The sequence below is a fragment of the Lissotriton helveticus genome, chromosome 1_2 (genome assembly GCF_964261635.1).
Source record: "Lissotriton helveticus chromosome 1_2, aLisHel1.1, whole genome shotgun sequence".
Lineage (NCBI taxonomy): Eukaryota > Metazoa > Chordata > Amphibia > Caudata > Salamandridae > Lissotriton > Lissotriton helveticus.
This window is the reverse complement of record NC_136058.1, coordinates 405,233,650-405,255,841: the sequence shown is the minus strand read 5'-3', so window position 1 is coordinate 405,255,841 and position 22,192 is coordinate 405,233,650. Positions and strand designations below refer to the sequence as shown.

Sequence of the window (22,192 nt, the reverse complement as noted above, 5' to 3'; positions counted from 1 at the left end):
CGTTGTGGCAGTAGTAACGGGTGAGGCGTTTAACCTCGAGTGATGTATCCATGCAGGTGCGTTGTGGCAGTAGTAACGGGTGAGGCGTTTAACCTCGAGTGATGTATCCATGCAGGTGTATTGTGGCAATAGTAACGGGTGAGGTGTTTAACCCGCTGTGATGTATCCAGACAGGTGCGTTGTGGCAGTAGTAATGGGTGAGGTGGGCAGAGGAGTTGATGCCTGTCCAGGGGTGAAGAGGAGGAGAGGCCTGTCCAGGGATGCAGAGGAGGTGAAGCCTGTCCAGGGGGAGCAGAGGAGGTGAGGCGTGTCCAGGGGGTGCAGAGGAGGTGAAGCCTGCCCATAGGAAAAGAGAAGATGAGGGCTGTCCAAGGGTCTGAGGAGGTGATGCCTGTCCAGGGGTGCAGATGAGGATAGGCCTGCACAGAGGGTGCAGAGAAGGTGAGGCCTGTCCAGGGGTGCAGAGGAGGATAGGCCTATCCAGGGGTGCAGTGGAGGTGAGGCCTGTCCAGGGGTCAGAGGCGGTGAGGCCTGTCCAGGGGTGCAGAGGAGGAAAGTTCAGTCCAGGGGTACAGAGGAGGTGAGGCCTGTCCATGGGGGTGCAGAGGGGGAGAGTCCTGTCCAGAGTGCAGAGGGGGAGAGGCCTGTCCAGGGGTGAAGAGGAGGTGAGTCCTTTTGAAGGGGGTGCAGAGGAGGTGAGGCCTGTCCAGGGGAGCAGTGTCTCTCTTCGGGCCTGTGCATAGCGCCCCAAGGCTCAGGGCGGAGTCAAAGGCGCTATATGGGGTGGAATGAACTCTGGGCTCCTCTGTCCTTAATGAGAATCCTTCACCGAGAGGCCTGTACAGAGGAGGGGCAGAGGAGGAGAGGCCTGTCCAGGGTTGCAGAGGAGGAGAGGCCTGTCCAGGGGGCAGAGGAGGTGAGGCCTGTCCAGGGGTGCAGAGGAGGTGAGGCCTATCCAGGGGAGTGGAGGACGTGAGGCCTGTCCAGGGGTGCAGAGGAGTAGAGGCCTGTCCATGGGAGCAGAAGACGTGAGGCCTGTCCAGGTCTCAGAGGAGGAGAGGCCTGTCCAGGTATGAAAGAGGAGGTAACTCCTGTCCAAGGGGGTGCAGAGGAGGAGAGGCCTGTCCAGGGGTGCAGAGCAGGTGAGCCCAGTCCAGGGGTGCAGAGGAGATGAGGCATGTCCAGGGGTGCAGAGGAGGTGAGGCCTGTCCAAGGGGGTGCAGAGGAGGAGAAGCCTGTCCAGGGGTGCAGAGGAGAGGCCTGTCCAGGGGTGCTGAGGAGGTGAGGCCTCTCCAAGGGTGCAGAGGAGGTGTGTCCTGTCCTAGGGGGTGCAGAGGCAGAGAGGCATGTCCAGGGGTGCAGAGGAGGTGAGGCCTGTCCAGGGGTGCAGAGGAGAGGCCTGTCCATGGGTAGCAGAGGAGGTGAGGCCTGTCCATGGGTAGCAGAGGAGGTGAGGCCTGTCCATGGATAGCAGAGGAAGTGAGGCCTGCCCTGGGGTACAGAGGAGGTGAGGTCTGTCCAAGGGGTGCAGATGATGTGAGGTCTGTCCTGAGGAGTGCAGAGAAGATGCCTCTCCAGCGGGAACTGGGGAGGTGAGGCCTATACAGGGGGTGCAGAGGAGGTGAGTCCTGTCCAGGGGCAGGAGAGGAGGTGAGGCCTGTCCAGGAGGAGCAGAGCAGGTGAGTCCTGTCCATGGGTAGCAGAGGAGGTGAGGCCTGTCCTGGGGGCAGAGGAGGTGAGGCCTGTCTACGGGGTGCACAGGAGGTAAGGCCTGTCCTGTGATACAGAGGAGGAGAGGCCTGTCCAGGGGTGCAGAGGATGTGAGGTCTGTCCTGAGGGGTGCAGAGAAGATGCCTCTCCAGCGGGAGCTGGGGAGGTGAGGCCTATCCAGGGGGTACAGACGAGTTTACGCCTGTCTAGGGGGTCCAGATTTGGTAAGGCCTGTCCAGGTGTGCAGAGGAGGTGAGGCTTGTCCTGGGGAGAAGAGGAGAGGCCTGTCCAGGAGTGCAGAGGAGGAGAGGCCTCTCCAGGGGGTCTGACGAGGAGAGGCCTGTCCAGAGGAGCTGAGGCCCTCTCCAGGGGTACAGAGGAGGAAAGACTTTTCCAGGGGTGCATGAGAGCTGAGGCCTGTCCAGGAGTGCAGAGGAGGCGAGGCCTGTCCAGGGGTGCAGTGTCTTTCTTCAGGGAATGTGCATAGTGCCCCGAGACTCAGGGCGGAGTCAGAGGCGCTGGATGGGGTGGAATGAACTCTGGACTCCTCTGTCCTTAATGAGAATCCTTCACTGAGAGGCCTGTCCAGAGGTGGGGCAGAGGAGGAGGGGCCTGTGCAGGGGTGCAGAGGAGGTGAGGCCTGTCCAGGGGTCCAGAAGAGGTGAGGCATGTCCAGGGGTACAGAGGAGGTGAGGCCTGTCCAGAGCTGCAGAGAAGGTGAGGCCTGTCCAGGGGTCCAGAAGAGGTGAGGTCTGTCCAGGGGTGCAGAGGAGAAGAGCCCTGTCCAGGGTGCAGAGGAGGAGAGGCCTGTTCAGGGGTGCAGAGGAGATGAGGCTTATCCAGGGGGCAGAGCAGGCGATGCCTGTCCAGGGGTGCAGAGGAAGCGAGGCCTATCCAGGGGTGCAGAGCAGGTGAAGCCTGTCTAGGGGTGCAGAGGAGGAGAGGCCTGTCCAGGGGTGCAGAGGAGCTGAGGCCAGTCCAGTGGTGCAGAGGAGGTGAGGCTGTCCAGGGCTGCAGAGGAGGTGAGGCCTGTCTAGGGATACAGAGGAGATGAGGCCTGTCCATGGGTAGCAGAGGAGGTGAGGCATGTCCATGGATAGCAGAGGAAGTGAGGCCTGCCCTGGGGTACACAGGAGGGGAGGCCGGTCCAGGGGTGCAGAGGATGTGAGGTCAGTCCTGGGGGGTGCAGAGAAGATGCCTCTCCTGCGGGAGCTGGGGAGGTGAGGCCTATCCAGGGGGTGCAGACGAGGTTAGGTCTGTCCAGGGTGTCCAGATTTGGTGAGGCCTGTCCAGGTGTGCAGAGGAGGCGAGGCCTGTCCTGGGGAGAAGAGGAGCTGTGCATGAGGAAGTGAGCCTGTCCAAGGTGTTGCAGAGGAGGTGAGGCCTGTCCAGGGGGTGCAGAGGAGGTTAGGCCTGTTGTCAAGGGTTTAGTTTACTGACAGTGCAGACACTCCCACGAGCAGAACTATGAGATTTTTTAAATTCCAAAACTGGTTTTCCCACAGCCACCAACTGAAGAGTTAACTAGTGGCTTTGCAAACCCAGCCGGGGGGAAGGGTAATGGGACAGAGAAGAGACTGCCTGACCTTCGGGCGCTTCCACTCTTTTTCTTACTTTCTGCCGTACTCCGTTTTTTGTCTTTCTTACTCCCTCTCTATCTTTAAGCATGAGTAAAAATCGCTGTAATAGAAAAGCACACCATTACTAATTCCCTTCAATTCCTTCTCCACTTTCTTACTCTCTCTCTCTCTCTCTCTATTTCCTTAGCCAGAGTGCCTATGGCTTTTGCTCCTCTTCTATTCTTCAATATAAGTATTTTATTCTTTGGTAACCTGCATTATAAACAACATTTTAGCAGCCTTTAACTCTGTGAGTTAATTTATTCCTTTTCAATCATTCGTTCATTCACTCTCTGCCTTACTTTCTTATCTTCTGAATTCTTGTTACTTCTCCCTTAGGCACCTTCTGGAGCCTCCGCCGTCAACCAAGCAACGAAGAAATCAGGAACTGAAGTATTCAATGGGTAAGTATTTATTCTTCTCTTTATATTTCTTTTTTCCTATTTACTTTAAATTGGTATTTCTCTTTAGTTCTAAATTACCTAACTAAGCGACGCACCGAAGAACTCTAACCTGTGCCTAAGCCTGGCACAAAATTGCACTTTTTCTATCTAACTAGACTACAGAAAGAACGTGACTAAGTAATCGCTGAAAATCTGTTGGTGAAGTGCCTCGGTTCTAAAATCAACCGGCGCACTTCACAGCTGGTCTAGACCTCATGTCTATGTCCAGGAACTCAGGACTAGACCGGCAACTTCCACCGCGGTCCTCCCTGTTGGTAGTACAGGGGAGAATGCCCGGTTACGTGCTATAATCACCCGCGACCTTTTGCGAGCGGGTGACCTTTGCAATGCCGGTTCAATGGCAGATACTACGAGACAAAGAAGAGCTTTGATTCCTTTTTCCTGCACCCTGACACCTGTCCAGGGGGTGCAGCAGAGGTGAGGCCTGTGCTGTGCTGAGGAGGTGAGACCTGTTCAGGGAGTGCAGAGGAGGCATTTGACTCCCTGGAGTAGCCTTTTATGATCGAGACGTTTAGGCGGTTTGGTATGTCAGGGAGTTTGAGATCACGTATGTAGCTGCTGGGCACACAGCCTATGGCCTGCGTTTATGTAAATGGGCTCAACTCAGACGCCATTCAGATCACCTGGGGCACTGGGCTTAGTGTTATAATTTCTGATATCTTCGTCTCAAACTGGAGGGTCGCTAATTTGAATCCTGGTTGGTGCACTAGGGAATAGTGACTTGTATATTTTTACAGTGCTGTGACGTCTGCCCGTGAGAGACAGCACTTTGAATAGGAAAGCCAATAGTTTAAAGAAAGAATTAAACAAAATATAAAATAGGCTACACAAATTATAGGATGGGCTGTACAGAGTATAAGATCAGTCAAGCATAATTTGTAAAAAGAGAAAAAGAGAAAAAGTGTAAATTCTTACTGTACTATCACATGTTACATTTTTAGTAACCACAATCATACTGTAGCTAGTGTTAACCTTTTGTTAAGGTTTCCATTAAAATACTGCATTAAAGAAGTACTGGTAACACCCTCACAGTAATCTTAAAAAAAATTACTCTTTGTCACCGTGAACCTCCAGGTTTGTCGCTCCCTCGGGTGGTCTGCTCCATTGCCCGCACTCATCTAGTGCAGCTCGGTGATGCCAGCACAACTGGAACAGCCTGGCAGGGTGCACACATCTCAGCTATAAAAGTCCTGCTAGTTGGGTGGCCGGAGCTGCCAGGCAGCAAGGATCTCGAAGTGAGTGTCCACATGCCAGTTTGTAGATCGTGTTAGCAACCCAACCATATAAGCATACTACGATTCTTTGCAGCCACCAAACAAGCAAACTGACCCAGGAGTTACAAGTTAGCCATGGCGGCTCCGGGTCATTGCTTACATTGTTGGCCCCACCCAGGTCTCTGGCCCTCTGGACAGCTATCTAAACAGAGGACATGCCCTTTTGAGAAGCTGGTAACCCCAGTGCTTCTTCGAACAGTTCTTTTATCATGGCGCTCCATTTTAAGCGACCAACTCTCACCCCAATGGCCTCCTCAACATGGTGCGATGTTTGGGTGACGTTCGTTCCGCAAAGTCCTGAAGCGTGCATAAAGCACAAGCCCGAAATCCATCAGCCTACATCTTCCAGGATCAACACCTAACGAGAAGAACAAACGTAGAATTCAAATGTTTTGATAGATCAATGTCATAGTCACAGTTTCATGCGTTGTAGTAATTCACCGTATTATCCGGCCTTTTGTAATTAGGCGCTCCTACCTGGAGACGGTGGTTATGTGGTCATATTAATAAGGGGTTATGAACTAACTTGATACTTCGGCTTTTCCTTAACCTTTGTGTTGTTCTAAAAGTACCAGTAACCTTCATAAGGCATGTTGGTAAGCTTTATAATGTTGTCTATCAGTTGTCGCTTTATCCCCTTCTTGTAAAATATGCAAGCCAAACTTGAAATAAGTACACTTTGTTGTGAGAATAGCTATTGTTGCCGCTGATTTCTTTTATTGCAGCACAGCAATGCCTCTATTATAAATCAAACATTAATTATTCGAATAGTGTTCATTTCATTCCAGAGTGACTTTTGCACCATTAAGGTGATAAATAATACGTTGACCTCAAATTTGAGTTGGATGAGTTTATCCTGTTAGACCCCTGAGTCATTCGTTGTCATTTTCTAGTGAGCGGCCTAGGCTCTAGAGGATCATAGGGCTCTCCCCCTCCCTTTGCTTCGACAGTGTTTGCCTTTAGAGATGCTGATATGCAGTGCGGAGACCTGCACTTAAGCAGCTCTGAATGAGTGAATGAAATCCATGCTGGTGGTTTGAGCTGGGAACGTGCCTTTCATGTTTATTTCTTCCATCCATCCTCCTGTCCACATTGTCAAATCAGGGGACAGAGGCACAGAAAGAGTAGGATTTGCCTAGTACTAAACAGTTTAAGTCTGACGAACACAGGACTACTTTTTCCAAAGGTTATTACTTGGCCACGTTAAATTCTGGTGAATAGTCCATGAGAGTAGGCGCTGTGTACCCCTCCCCCCCACCAGAGGCAATGTCTATGTGGTAATCAAACTCTCGTGTCATCGGTAGGCTAAGGGTAAGATTTATTCACCACTCACCCAACTGCACCAGGAACGTAACTGCTGGGAACACTCCTGGCAACGCATCAACAACAACATTCCAGGAGCCGCTGGAAGGAATCTTTAGTTACAGACGCATCACCACAGTCTGGGCCCATTTTTAAAAGCACGGTTTTACTTACAACTTTAGGATGGTAGTAAATACCCCGATCTTGGACATAAATGGGGGGAGGCATAAATTTACTTAGTGATTCCTAAAGCTCAATATTTTACAAATTGGTAAGTCAGGGTTAAACACAGAGTCTCCTGGTTGCACAGTTTCCTAGTGCAGTAAACCACACGTGGGGTGGTGGAGATCGTGAGGGAGAGGCCGAGGGACTACAATCCCAAGATAAGGACCTGTATAGTGGCCCTGTCGAGAAGTAACATCTGGTGTTTATTTCCAGCATCTTTAGGTAAAGTGGTAAAGCCGGGATTAGATGTTATGTCTCCCCTCGGCCCCTCCTAGGATGATTGGTCTGTGTGTAAAGGTGCTTTCGTGTACTGCGTACGTGTGAGGTGCAGAGCCCATTTCAGGTGTCTCCCTTGTATCTAAGTAACCTCTAAAGTTGTGTGCTGTTCCATAACGTTAGTGAATCTCTGCAATCTATCCTCTCACTGCATGCCCCGTTGCTGCTTTTTAGAGTCACTCCTTGTATTGAAATTCTTTGTAAAGCAGATGACCCTTATAGGAAAGATTATAATATCTCTGACACCCCTTGGTACGTAATATCCCGTACCTGGCCCAAAAAAAAAACCAAACTGACTCTGCATGATTTACTATATGGTAAATACTTCCTTAAAATATTGTTCATTTTGCCCATGCTTAAGTCCATATGAAGCTAGTCTTTGCCCTCCCACCCTCTTGTCCACACAGTACACTAGATCCCGCCAGGTATTACATGCTCATCTGCATCAGATTCTTCTTGTGCCTGGCACGTGTTATTGCATTGTTTGCATCAAATTCTCCTGGTGCCTGGCCTGTATTATTGCATTGTTTGCTTCAGATTCTCCTCGTGCCTGGCCTGTGTTATTACATTGTTTGCATCAGATTCTTCCAGTGCATGGCCTGTGTTATTGCATTGTTTACATCAGATTTTCCTCGTGCATGTGACAGAGGGGAAACTGGAGGCCCTTCTGAGCCCCCTTTGAGGGTGTGGTCACGTTTACTGTGATCTGGAGTACCGTCTCAATAATGCACTGATAAAAGCGGAACAATGAAGTGAGATGACGATATTTCACGTTGGAGTGGCACTTTATTACACAAAAACATATGTATTTCAATAAAATGTATTGCTAAAGAACACGCTTAAGAAAACCTGGCTTCACTCTGCCATGGGTACATGCTAGATGAAGATTGATTGTAAAATGCTACGAGGCAAACAGAAGTGGTTAATTATTAAAATGCGAGATTTGATTAACTTGAAACTTTAAGAAGACATTGAAAACCAGTTCAAGACAATATTTCATTGTCACACAAGTCTCCTGGAGAGAATCATTTTAGCAAGTTTAAGCATTTCAGAAAGAACAAATACCAGAGGCTAAGATCCTTAAGAGGCATAATTGAATTTAGCTGAGTTATACAGAATACATTTTTATCAGGCCTAGTGCCTTAAAGCACCTAACTAGGAAGAGTAACCCTACAAGATATAATGCTGCTAAGGTACCTTAAGAATATAAGGGATTGGGTGTGGATGGAAAAATCCTAGGTAAAGTCAAGAATTCTAAGAGAGATAGAGGTATTATCTTATCTGGGAAGGCATCACCTGATAGAATAGGCTTGGCAGTCCCAAATCAGATAAACGGTCGACCGGAGAATCTCGCCAAAGTCAGCTGGAGAGTTCGGTCTTCTGATTGTGATGCTGAATCTTTTATACCTGAAATTGCAGAACTGACACTGTCCTGACGTATTTTCTGACGCAGGTGGCTTGACCGCATTGTCCTAGGACAGTGGGGGGCGGTCAGGTGTCCTAACGGTTGGTTGGCCATGCTTGACCGCAGAACATAAACTAAGAGCATCTTGTCCTGTACAAATTTCTAAAAATGTATGTGAGAGCGGAACTTACGCCAGGTGCTAGTATTGCAAGATGTTGCGGCTTATATTTCGGCAAGCTAAGTTTCAAAACAATATTTCAGTAAAAAGTCCCAAGATGTGCCAACTTGTACCAGCTGGGTTTGTGTACGTGTGTGGGCGTTGGTTTTGATGCTGTGGAAAATCACTGTACTTCGTGTTAGCCCAATTTACCACGTTGTTTTCAGTGAACCAGAAATGCATGTTTAACATTATTGTGGGCCTAGTGCATTTTGTTATCCTAAGGCATGTCTTTTTGGCCTTTGCCTTGGGTCTATAACCCAAGAATTCAGGGGATTTGTGGAATTTAATTTGCTGATAATACATAGCAAATGGGGAGGGCTTTAAAGCATTTTTCAGATTCTCCTGGGTGGGGCCATATAGCACTTTAATACTACCAAGGTAGATAAGAGATGCTCTTTTTGGTGATCAGATGGTAGAGCGTGATTTTAACCCTTCATCATCTGCCCCCTCTTGTTCATTTATGAACACACTCTTAACTGAGTATCTCGGTGACCCTTTAGCCAGTGGGGGTACCCAGGGCATGTCGTTAACATAACACTTAAAGCTGCCTTGGAATTGCTCTTGTTTCTTGGCTCTTTTTCCATCTGGCCTAACAAGTATTTCGGCATATTCTGCACCTGATTCATTAAGCAGGCGTTCGTATTGGGCTGCTGCCGGGGTCTTGCTCAGGATGTCCCTACTTGGGGGAAGTGGGGGAGCTGTGGGTATGCTATAGTGAGTGCCAGGTGCTGCTAATTCGCTCATTTCTAATTGCATTCCAGTCCCATCCCCAGGAACCCGATCCATGTCTTCATACTTCGCTACCTGGTAGATCGCTGTGCTCGCATAATTCATCACTACAGCTTTGGTACTTAACCTTTTAATACAGTGACTCCCAATCTGAAAGGCGCAACACAGAATTATCATAATCCCAACTATGGGTATCATTAATTTCAAAATTGGTGTTAGCCATGAAGGCATCCAGTCAAAATCGAACCAGTCCGTTGGAATAATGTCCGCAGGGGCACCTCCTTCATCGGTCATTTCTTTTCCCAATTTTGTCAACTCCTCAATGGCCCTCGCTATTGATCCGTTATCCTCATTGTTTCCTGGTATGAAAGTGCAGCAGGATTTTCCGATTTGATGACACAACCCACCATCTTTGGCAGTCAGCATGTCGAGGAAATAGCGATGTTCCAAAACCATTAGTCTCAAGGGGTGCAGTTCTTCCCTGATTGCATTTAGTCTGTCTCTGGTGCTGTTAATGGCTTTCATGACCTCATAGCGAGTTACTTCCAGCCAACGGGCATTTGCATACATTTGGAATATTGGAACTACCCCTCCGAAAAAAAGCTGTGCCTCGTTGAAGAGGCGGAATTCTTCTGGAACTTTACCAAGGGCTTCTGCTGCGAAGTACTCCGCTGTTCGCTGGTGGCGGTGAAGGAATGTCACATCGCCTGACATGGGGTGTGACAGTATGTGGGAGGCATTCGATGCCGGCACAACCAGATGTACTTCATGCAGAGTCACCAAAGAGCACAGTCTGAGCCACTGAGGAGGTAGGTGGAGACATAGGTGTTCTCCACAAGCCCAGTAGTAGTCCATTAATGCGGAGGTGCCAAACTGCATGTCAAAATTGAAGATAGTTGTGTTACAGTCTGTGTTACGCCCAACAGAGACAGAGTCATTACCTTTGCATCACGGCTGCTGTATTCACGGAACAGCTCGGGGGTGTCTTCTTCTTCTTCTTCTTCTTCGGCAGTGGACGGGAAACCGCTGTCTTCATTCAGGGGGACCATGGGCATGTCACTTTCCTCTCTCAGTCCATTGTTTGTTGCTGCGGAGGCACAGGATTGAGGCGGACCTCCTTCCGATGGATCCATGCCTTCCTCTCGGCTATCCGGACGGCAGTTAGAGAGGAATCAGTCACTGCAAAGGGTCCATCAAACTTGGGGTCCTTCCAGTGCCTGACGTGCCTCCGGACGAAGATCAGAGTCCCAGGACGAATAGGTGGAAGTTCTGGATCGATGGAGCTCTTCTCCTTCCTTTTGGACACCTGGGCAGAAAGGAACTTCGCAGCGCGGGTTAGTGTGCACAAAAAATCATAGAGCTCAATCAATCAATCAATCACAATAATTTGTATGGATCGCTACTCACCCGTAAGGGTCTCAAGGCGCTGAGGGGGGGGGGGGGGTCGCTACTGCTCGAACAGCCAGGTCTTGAGTTGTTTCCTGAAGGAGAGGTGATCCCGGGTCAGCCGTAGGTGAGTGGGGAGGGAGTTCCAAGTCTTGGCTGCCAGGTAGGAGAAGGAGCTTCCTCCGACGGTGGATTTCCGAATTCGTGGGATGGAGGCGAGGGCGAGGCTGGCGGATCGGAGCTGGCGGGTGGGTGTGTAGAAAGTGAGGCGGCTGTTGAGGTACTTCGGGCCCATGTCGTGTAGAGCCTTGTGTGTGTGGGTGAGGAGTCTGAACGTGATCCTCTTGTTGACAAGGAGCCAGTGCAGGTCTTTCAGGTGGGCAGAGATGTGGCTGCGGCAAGGGATGTCCAGGATGAGTCGTGCTGAGGCGTTCTGAATGTGCTGGAGTCTTTTCTGGAGTTTGGCTGTGGTTCCAGCATAGAGGGTGTTCCCGTAGTCCAGACGGCTGGTGACGAGGGCCTGGGTGACCGTCTTCCTGGTTTCTGTGGGGATCCATCGGAAGATCTTTCGGAGCATGCGCAGGGTGATGAAGCAGGATGATGAGACTGCGTTCACTTGCTTGGTCATCGTGAGGGAGGAGTCCAGGATGAAGCCCAGGTTGCGTGCGTGGTCTGTTGGTATGGGTGCGTTGCCCAGGGCAGGGGACCACCAGGAGTCGTCCCACATGGAGGGAGATGGTCCGAGGATGAGGACATCCGTCTTGTCTGAGTTCAGTTTCAGACGGCTGATCTTCGTCCATTCTGCGACGTCTCTCATTCCTTCCTGGAGGTTGGCTTTGGCGGTGGCGGGGTCGTTGGTGAGGGAGAGGATCAGCTGGGTGTCGTCGGCGTAGGAGATGAGGTTGTGTTGGCGGGCGATGGCTGCGAGAGGGCTCATGTAGACGTTGAAGAGGGTGGGGCTGAGTGAGGATCCTTGCGGGACGCCGCAGATGACTGCGGTGGCCGCGGATCGGAACGGGGAGGCGGACTCTCTGTGTTCTTCCGGCGAGGAATGAGATGATCCACTCCAGGGCCGCTCCTTGGATTCAGGTGTTGCTGAGGTGCTGTATCAGGGTGCGGTGGCAGACGGTGTCGAAGGCTGCTGAGAGGTCCAGGAGGATGAGGGCAGCCGTTTCTGCGTTGTCGAGCAGGGACCTGATGTCGTCGGTGGCTGCGATGAGGGCGGTCTCGGTGCTGTGGTTTGCTCGGAAGCCGGGCTGTGAAGGGTCGAGGGATCCGTTGGTCTCGAGGAAGGTGGAGAGTTGTCTGTTGACGGTCTTCTCGATGCATTTGGCTGGAAAGGGGAGGAGCCAGATGGGGCGGAACTACTTCAGGTCCGTGGGGTCCACGGTGGGTTTCTTGAGGAGGGCGCTCAGCTCGGCATGTTTCCAGCTCTCCGGGAAGGTGGCGGATGCGAAGGAGCTGTTGATGATGTTCCGGAGTTGGGGTGCGATGATGGAGTCGGCTTTGTTGAAGATGTGGTGTGTGCAGGGGTCGGTGGGGGAGCCGGAGTGGATGGTGTTCATCATGTGGGTGGTGTCTTCGGTGCTGACAGGGGTCCGGGTGCAGAGGGTGGTGGTGGGGGGCGCTGGTTCGGCGGTTGGGTGCGTGGTTTGTGCGCCGAAGCTGTTGTGAATGTCGGCGATCTTGCGGTGGAAGAACGAGGCGAGAGAGTCGCAGAGGTCTTGCGAGGGAGTGATGTCGGTGTTGCAGGCGCTGGGATGTGAGAGCTCTTTGAAGATGCTGAAGAGCTCCTTGCTGTTGTGGGTGTTGTTGTCCAGTCTTTCTTTGAATACTGTCTTAAAGCTCAGCTTTAATAATTTCAGAGGATGATTGGCTATCTGTTTTGGGCCTGGTGAAGGGTACGGTTACATTTATGGATCGTCCGGTGACAAGTTGGTGGGGCGTGAGGTGGTGATCCGAGCTTGGGGAGTTTCTTAGTGAGTAGAGGGCAAGTGGGAGGCAATAGAGCCATTTTTTACCGATGGTAGCGCTAATTTTGCTTATTTTATTTTTGAGCAAGCCGTTGAGGCGCTCACAAATGCCATTGCTTTGGGGGTGGTAGGCAGATGTTAGTTTGTGTCTGATGCCTAGCATTGTGGTCAGAGAGGAGAAGATGGCATTTGAAAAATGACTTCCGTTGTCTGTCCTAATGGCATCCGGAATTCCAAAGCGGGAAATGACGTCACGGAGTAGGAATGTGGCTGCTGCTTTGGCATCGCAGTGGACGCAAGGTCCAGCTTCGATCCAGCGCGAGAATGGGCATACCACCACAATGAGATATCGGTAATTTTGGCACCGATCAATCATGTCGACATAGTCAAGGTGGAGTTCTTTGAAGGGGCCAGATGGTTTGGGGATGGTGGAAGTGACTGTTTTGAGTGTTGGGTTTGGTGAGTACTGTTGGCAAATAAGGCATTTGTTAACAAAGAGTTGTATTAGTTCGTGGGCATTGGGAATGAACCAGTCTGCTTGCAGCGTTGTGGACATGTTATCTCGGGAGACATGTGCGGGAAGGTGGAGTTGGTCCAGTGCCTTCTGCAGTAAAGCTTGTGGCATGACAGGCTTCCCTGACATTGTGTGCCTGTAAATGAAATCAGCAGGGTCCTGCTGTACTCCCCTCTTCTTCCATAGCTCTTTCTCTATGTGGTGCACTTTCTTGTATTTCTCTGAGATGCAGTTGGGCAATGGAATTGTATTGCTGTGTGTTATCCATTGGGCAGAAATCATTTGTGTCAAGAGTGTACTTGTTGTTGTCTGCGTGCTGTGCTGGTGCTACACTATCTTCATTCGTGTTTGTCTGGTGTGCTGGAGTTACACCTTGGGCGAGTAATATTGGGGTGTTCCGGGGATCTGGCGTGATCAACGGTATGGGGGGTGCGACTGCCGCTCTGTCTGCCCAATCTGCCAGAGCGTTATCTCTGGAGAGAAAGTCCTCAGGTGTAATGAAAGGCACGGGGGGTCTGGCTGCCGCTTTGGCTGCCCAATCTGCCAGAGCCAAGTTAGTCAAGTTAAAATTTATATAGCGCACTACTCACCCGGAGGGTCTCAAGGCGCTTGATGGGGGGGGGGGGGGTTGTTACTTATCAAATAGCCAAGTTTTGAGTTGTTTTCTGAAGGAGAGGTGGTTCTGAGTAAGGCGGAGGTGGGTGGGGAGAGAGTTCCAGGTTTTGGCCGCCAGTTAGGAGAAAGATCTTCCTCCCATGGTGGTTTTACGGATACGTGGAATCGTGGCGAGGGCTTGATTGGACGATCGTAGTTGGCGGGTGGGGGTGTAAAAGGTCTGGCGTGTGTTGAGGTATTTGGGTCCTAGGTCGTAGAGGGCTTTGTGTGCGTGGGTGAGAAGACAGAACGTTATTCTCTTGTTGACGGGGAGCCAATGAAGGTCTCTCAGGTGACCGGAAATGTGGTCGTGGCTGGGTATGTCTAGGATGAGTCTGGCGGAGGCGTTCTGAATGCGTTGCAGTTTTTTCTGTCACTTGGCTGTGGTTCCAGCGTAGAGGGTGTTTCCGTAGTCCAGTCGGCTTGTGACAAGTGCTTGAGTGACTGTCTTTCTTGTTTCGGTGGGGATCCATCGGAAGATCTTTTTGAGCATGCGTAGGATGTTAAAGCATGATGATGAGATGGCGTTGACTTGTCTGGTCATCGAGAGGGAGGAGTCTAGAATGAATCCCAGGTTGCGAACATGGTCCGTTGGTTTGGGCGCGCTGCCTTGGGCTGGTGGCCACCATGAGTCATCCCAAGCGGAGGGTGATGATCCTAGGATGAGGACTTCCGTCTTGTCTGAATTTAGTTTTAAGCGGCTGTTCTTCATCCATTCGGCTACGTCTTTCATCCCTTCGTGTAGGTTGGTTTTGGCGGTGTTTGGGTCTTTGGTGAGGGAGAGGATCAGCTTTGTGTCGTCAGCGTAGGAGATGATGTTGAGGTTGTGTTGGCGTGCGATGGATGCGAGGGGGCTCATGTAGACGTTGAAGAGAGTGGGGCTGAGCGAGGAGCCTTGGGGAACGCCGCAGATTACTTCGGTGGCCTCTGATCTGAAAGGGGGGAGGCGGACTCTCTGGGTTCTTCTGGTGAGGAACGATATGATCCAATCCAATGCTTTTCCTTGTATTCCGATGTTGTTGAGGCGTTGTACAAGGGTGCTATGACAGACCGTGTCAAACGCTGCGGAGAGGTCCAGGAGGATGAGGGCAGCTGTTTCTCCGTTGTCGAGTAGTGATCGGATGTCATCTGTGGCTGCGATGAGGGCTGTCTCGGTGCTGTGTTTGGCTTGGAAACCGGACTGTGAAGGGTCGAGGGAGCCGTTAGACTCGAGGAAGGCGGCGAGCTGATTGTTGACGGCCTTCTCTATGACTTTGGCAGGGAAAGGGAGGAGCGAGATGGGGCGGTAGTTCTTAAGTTCAGTGGGGTCTGCTATAGGTTTCTTCAGGAGAGCACTGAGTTCGGCATGTTTCCAGCTTTCCGGGAAGGTAGCGGTGTTGAGGGAGCAGTTGATGATATTCCGGAGGTGGGGTGCGATGATGGAGTCGGCCTTGTTGAAGATGTGGTGGGGGCATGGGTCGGTTGATGATCCGGAGTGAATGGAGTTCATCAAGCGGATGGTGTCTTCGGTGCTGATCGGGTTCCAGGCGTCAAGGGTGGTGGTGGGGGGCTTCAGTTCGGTGGTAAGGGGGGTGGACTGGTCGCAGAAGCTGTTATGTATGTCAGCGATTTTACTGTGGAAGAACGAGGCTAGAGAGTCGCAGAGGCCTTGAGAGGGAGTGATGTCGTTGGTGTCGGCGCTGGGATTGGTAAGCCCTTTGATGATGCTGAAGAGTTCCTTGCTGTTGTGGGCGTTGTTGTCGAGTCACTCCTTGAATGCTGATTTCTTGGTGGATCGGATCAGCTGGTGGTGTTTGCGGGTGGCCTCCTTGAGGGCGGTCATGTTGTCTGTGGTAGGGTTTCTTCGCCAGGCTTTCTCAAGGGTGCGGCATTTCTTTTTGGAGTTCTTGAGGTCGGCATTGAACCAAGAGGCTTTTTTGCAGCCTGGCTTGTTGTGTTGCTTTTTCAGGGGAGCTAATTCGTCGGCGCAGTGGGTGATCCATTGTGCGAGATTGATGGCTGCTTGAGTTGGGTCCGATGATTTGGCGAGAGGGTTTTGGTATAGCAATGTGGTGAGCTGGTCGGTGGTAAGTTTGTTCCAGTTTCTGCGGGGGACTTGTTGTGGGTGGGTCATGGTCTTTCTGAAGTTGAAATGTACGCAGCTGTGGTCCATCCAGTGGAGTCCTGTGGCGTGATTGAAGGAGACGTGCTTGCTGGAGGAGAAGATCGAGTCGAGCGTGTGTCCGGCGTAGTGGGTGGGGGTATTCACCAGTTGTTTGAGTCCGAGATTGGAGAGGTTGTCCAGAAGGGTGATGGTATTGCTGTCGTTGTTCTTTTCCAGGTGGAAGTTGAGGTCCCCTAGGAGAATGTAGTCCTCGGAGGGGAGGGCGTGTGGGCTGATGAAGTCAGTGATGTCTTCACAGAATTGTGTGCGGGGTCCTGGTGGTCTGTAGATGAGGGTGCCTCTAAGTGTGGTTTTGGGGTCGGTGTGTATCTGGAAGTGGAGGTGTTCGACGGCTGTGAGGGTGTCGTCGGAGCTGGTTGTGATGCGGATGGTTTTCTTGTGGACGATGGCGGTGCCTCCTCCTGTCTGGTTGATGCGGTCCTTTCGGATGATCTTGTAACCGTCTGGGATGGCTATGGCGATGTCGGGCGCTGATGAGGCGTTCATCCAAGTTTCTGTAAGAAAGGCGATGTCCGGCGTGGTGTTGTCTAGTAGGTTCCATAGTTCACTGGCGTGTCTGTGGATCGAACGGGTGTTGAGCAGGATGCACTTCATGTAGTTGTTGTCGGAGCTCTGTTTGGCGTTTGTGGATTTAGTGTGGGTCTTGAAGCAGTCGAACTTGCAGGATTGGCAGGTGAAGGGTCCATGCATGCGTCCTGGGGCAGCTTGGTGACAGTCGGGGAGACTGCCGGTGTTGAGTGCAGAGAGGGTTGCGACGTCGTACATTAGGCGGGTGGAGTGAATTTTGCAGGGGGCAGGGGGTCTGGCGCTGGGCGCGGTCCAGGCGCGGACGGGCGTAGACGGGCTTACCTTTGGCGCGCCTTCGGCACGCATAGGGCGCGTCCGCTGCGCGTATGTTGCACTGACATAAGTGGATAGTGGAGGGGGGCGGAGCGAGGGAGGAGCAGCTGGGAGGCGGGAGCAGGGTGGCGAGTGGGTAGGGTCAGTAGGAGCTGGAGGGAGCATGGGTGGGGCCGCGGGAGAGCAGCGGCGTGGACGGGCTAAGGGCACAACAACAATGCTGGGCGAGATCACTGGCACAAAGGAGGTCGTGGGCACAAAAAACAATCACTGGCACAATCAATGGCACAGAATGCGGTCGCAGGCACAAATAGCTGGCCCAATTGTAATCAATGCAGGCAACAATACCAGGCACAATGCAGGTCGCTGGCACAGATAGCAGGGCAGAATGCAGGTCGCTGGCACAGATAGCAGGTCGCTGGCACCGATAGCAGGGCAGAGTGCAGGGAGAGTATGTGGCACGGTCATGGGTGTCGTCATCTGAGGCTGCAATGGGATGGGCAAAGAATGTGGCAGGATTTACTGTGTGACATTTGACAACTTTCAGAGAGGGTAATGACAGTATGACTTCGTAACCTGACACTCTTTGTGTAGTTAATGTTGTCTTGGCTTTCTGAATTATAGCAAAGACAGCGTGCTCTGTGTACATTGTTAGCGAGGATCCCATGACAATGGGGGTGCTTTTATCTACAGCAAAGGTTGCAGCAGTGAGAGCTTGTTCGCAGGGGTAATGGCCTTTCATGACTGAATCTAGCATGCCGCTGAAGTAGGCAATAGGCTTGTGGCCCATGGGGTATTTCTGAGTAAGGACAGCAGTCATGACCTGACCATTGCAGTGGGTGAGCAGGTAAACAAATTTTGTATAGTCAGGTGTGCCTAACACTAGTGCGTTTGTTATTTCATCTTTGAGCTGCTTAAAGGATGCTGTCATTTCAGGTGTCCAGTCTATTTTGTTGCGTTTGTCTTTGGCTGCTTTGACTGCCTTCAGCAGGGGGGCAGTTATCGTGGAGAAGTCAAAAACCCATTGATGGACATAATTAATAAGTCCAAGGAATTTTTGCATTTCCGTCACAGTTTGGGGCTCTGGGGTGTTTCTTATGGCTTCAACTCTGCCTGGTGTTACTCGTCTCCCTGATGCTGATAGTACCTGGCCTAAGTAGTGTACCTCTGTTTGGCAGTACTGAAGTTTGTTTTTGTCCACTTTATAGCCTCTGTGAGCTAAGGTGGTAAGCAGAGAGATGGTGTCTGTTCTGCACTGCTGTTCTGTGGTGCTGCAGAGCAAAATGTCATCGACATATTGCAGCAGAGTGCTGTCACATTGGAAATTTTATAAGTCTTCTTTGACAACTTTGTTAAAGTTGCTAGGGGACTCACAGTACCCCTGAGCCAATCTTCTGTACATCATTTGCACCCCTTTGAACGAGAAAGCCAATAGGTACTGGCTGTCTGGGTGAAGGGGGACGCTGAAAAACGCATTTTTCAGGTCAATCACGGAAAAGTATTGTGCATTCGGGGTAACATTCGTGAGGATGACAGAAGGGTCTGGGACGATGGGAAACTCTGGTATCACTATGTTATTTATCAAACGCAAGTCGTGTATCAAACTCCATTGATTGGTCTTACCTTTTCGAACCGGAAAAAGGCAGGTGTTACAAGGCGATACACAGGGTATATGACTCCCTGATCCAGCAAGGCCTGTATGGTAGGGGCAATGCCCTCCTCTGCTTCCTTAGAGAGTTGGGTACTGTTTAATTCTGGGTAGCATTGCGCCTGGCTTCAAGGTTATTTTAAATGGGGTGGCAGAGCGAATAAGGCCTACATCATTGTGTCCAGTGGTCCACAGATGCGGCGGGACTTGAGCCAAGTCCGCTTAGCGCACTGAATCATATTTTTGTGAGGGAGTGGGTGTTCTCTTTTCCACTGTCACCGAGAGGGGTACCTCATACTCATAGACGATCTCTGTGATGGGATATTCATCAGGATCACCAAAGAGCTGTTCATCTGAAATGTCCCTCACTTGGTGTCCGGGCTCGATGAAGATTACACAGGCCTAGGAGCACATATAGTTGTCTCCTGCTATGAACGCCCCGTATGTAGGTGTAATGTGAAGAGCGTGTATGCCTAAGATCATGTTTCTGTCTGATGTCTGGGAGTTCTGGGACTGTGGACAGAAGAGGAACTCTTTTGGGAGCTGGACAGTGCGATCGTGCAGTTCTGGTGTGTTGGCTACAATGATGTGTACCGCAGTGGAGAACGCTTGCTCATCCACGGGGCGAGCTCTTATTTGATCCTTCAAGGAAGAGTCAATAGTGAGTGCCATCATCCTTGCTAGGGGTGTGCCTGGTATGGAACAAACCATTGTTCCATTCTCACGGAAGTGAAGGGTCATGTTCAATTTTGCCATGAGGTCTCTCCCTAAAAGGTTAACTGGAGAATGTGGCGAGTACAACAGTGGGTGCTCCAGCATCCGGTCTCCTATTTGTAGGGGTACTGGCTTGGTGAAGGGGGCCCTTGCTATTGCCCCAGAGAATCCCTGTGTGTCCGCTACTTGATCAGAAATAGGCAGATGTCCGCCTGTAATGCAGGAGTAGGTGGCGCCTGTGTCAATGAGGAAGCTATATGTTTTGTTATTTATCGTGACCAGGACGGTGGGGTCATCTTCACCGCTCATGATGCATGATAAAACTGGACACACAAGAGTTGTCTGTGGGCTGTCCTAGCAAGTGTATCCTCCAGCTTGGTATTGTTGGATAGTGCCTTGTGTGAGGGTATTGTTGGGGGTAATCACCACTCCTCCTTGGGGTGCGGTGTTTTGGGCTTGAGGCATCATTTGGTATGTGGATATTTGCTGTTGCGGCTGCAGGGGGGCTTGCATCTGCTGGGGCTGCATAGTTTGCGGTGGGGCAGGTTGAGCATAGGCATACAAGATCTTGGGCTGTTGTGAATACATCGGTCGTTGTTGTTGGAATTGTTGGGGTGCTTGTTGGATGGGGCCCATGGTTTTTGGCCTTGCTCTCGAAGTCTAGTACGACATTCTCTTAGCATGTGGCCCGGTTTGTGACAATAAAAGCAGGTGCGTGGCCCTGCCTCTAGTGTGGCCCTTTGCTGTCCCATTCCATTTCCCCTTCCCTGCATGCCTGTGTTTCGGTAGGTGTTATTTTTGTCATTGTTGTAGTGCTGTTGTTGGTCACTTCCATAAGCAGGTAGTGGTGATACGTATTGTACAGGGGGCTGTTGTTGCACGTACTGCACTGTAGGCTGTGGTTGGGCCTGTACATACTGTACTGCTTGTTGGGGTGGGGTCTGCACGTACTGTACGGCTGGCTGTGTTTGTTGTTGTGTCTATGCCTGCACATATTGTATGGCAGGCTGCTGCCCCTGTTGCGGAGTAGACTGGGTATTGGTGGCGAGCGCGTTTCGAGCAGCCTGTGGAAAGGTGGTGACTGCCGTCATTTGGCTGACAGGTGCAGCTAACATGACATTGTCTAATGCATCTTTTTTCTTATTACGCTTCTGCTGTACCAGTTTTGCAGCTGCATTTTCAATAGCTAGCTGTCTACTTTTTTCCTGTTCTATTTTCTTTTTGCAGAAATGTATGATGTGGTCTTGGATCTCAGGCCATGGTTTTGCCTCCGTGGCTACTACCCCATCTAGTTTTTCCTGCACGTCTTCTGGCAGTCCTCTCTTGTGATGTATTCCTATAGGTTCTGTATCGATCCCCCTATTCCTGACCCTGTTCTGGTTAACAAGTTAACTAGCAGCCATCCCATGATGCAGAAACCGTTATCTGATTAAGCCACACCACGGCACAGGAACGTGTTATCTGATTAGGTCATAACGCTTGCCATCTAATTAGACAAGCAATATTCCTCCAGCCCCTGATAAGGCATACAGAGTTATCAAAACAAATCAAACCTATGACAACCTGGGAAAAACCCTGCGGCCATTGTTTTGATTTCACCGAGAACTTCAGCAAAAGAATGTGCTAACGACCAGTTCGTATGACATCCTTATTGACGTATCTATGTCCATCCTTACGTCAATCTTGGCACCTTACAGGTATAAATATTACCGGTATTGCCTTAAGCAAACACACGCGGTGGTGACGAGATCGGAGCAGCCAGACTTGCCGAAGCCCAGAGCAGAGCATACCCCGCTGGCGCAGCCCCGCCTTCCTGACGCGCTGAGAACGAGACGCTGCTTTCTCCTACCGAGAAATCCAGCTCCGGCGCTTCCGAGCAGCCCTCGCAGGCAGCCTGGAATATCGAGACCAAAGACGAGAGATACCATCCCTCAACCATCCTAGATTCCAGGTACAGAACTGAATAACCCCTTGCAGAGAATTCTTGAGTCAGTCACTTGGCAAAACAAACTTAACTTAAACTGCTACTTTCTATTCCCGCCCACGTATTAGGCTTAGGTCAGGTACATTGGGGCAGGCGTAGTTAGAAGCACCAGTTGAGTACGATTAGTCAAATGTATATATGTATGTATCTATTTTATACATTTTAAACCACTATATGGCTTAGAAACCATATAAATGTTTTTACAGTATTATTTTATACTTCTGCTTTTATTGTATGCACTTTACTTAACCATAAGTATTGCGATAATATCGATCCATTTCTCTTGTATGAGAAAAGAGACTGATCAATAAATACCATCTTTTATTGAACACGCCCGTCTCTTCCTTTTCTCTACAATCTGGTGAAACTAAGAATGCACGTACAGACTGAGTAAAATAAGTTGTCTTTTGTTTTCACACGACTCTAGAGATACACTCTTGATTAGGGGAGAGCAAAGTTGTCATGTTCTATGGTTGTCAGAAACTAAATCCCTTCTTGTCTATCCAGGGAGGTTCAACTCCTCCTTGCCTATTCGAGAAAGTTTCTAGTGAACTCTGAGCTAGCTGGCAAACCCAAAACTTTAAGTCTAATATCGACAATAGAAGACCTAGTTAACATCTGGTCTAGGCCTATACTATTGAAGGTATTATTCCAATGCGGAGAGCCTATTGGGATAATAGGAACTACACTACATGGCGCCCAACGTTTGGAAAGGCGATAAAACTAACGCAAGACATTAGAGTAACTCAGTCGTGCTTTTTCACTCAGACCCCTTTTTTCCCATAATACTCCAAAGACGTCTGGAGTGGGTGAAAGGTCATATCCGCCAAACCTCGCAGGAGGAAACTCCTATGTATGGTTCTTGGTTTAGTCAACGTTGAAGGATACACTGTTCCAAAATATTGTGCATCTAATCTTTGTTTCCATAAGAAACCTGATCTGCAAACAAACGGTAAAACCTTCCTGTCGGTAAAATGGTAGACAGTGATGAAGAAAGAGAGACAGCTAGATTAGCAGCTGAACTCGTAGCAGCTGATAATACTATGCAAGAAGCAGACCCGGATATAATACTCATCCCGGTCAACAAAAGA

The 22,192-nt window shown here is 50.4% G+C and overlaps 2 protein-coding genes across 3 annotated transcripts in view; one reads left to right on the top strand and one right to left on the bottom strand.

Annotated features, from left to right (window-relative positions):
• Nucleotides 1-22,192, bottom strand: part of LOC144806574 (uncharacterized) — a 350,735-nt gene that overhangs the window by 198,880 nt on the left and 129,663 nt on the right. The gene's annotated exons all lie outside the window — the stretch shown is intronic.
• Nucleotides 1-22,192, top strand: part of LOC144806600 (uncharacterized) — a 79,926-nt gene that overhangs the window by 13,085 nt on the left and 44,649 nt on the right. Inside the window, exon 2 of the mRNA XM_078672933.1 lies at nucleotides 3,669-3,733. The gene's annotated coding sequence lies outside the window, so the exon portion shown is untranslated. The remainder of the gene's footprint in view (nucleotides 1-3,668; nucleotides 3,734-22,192) is intronic.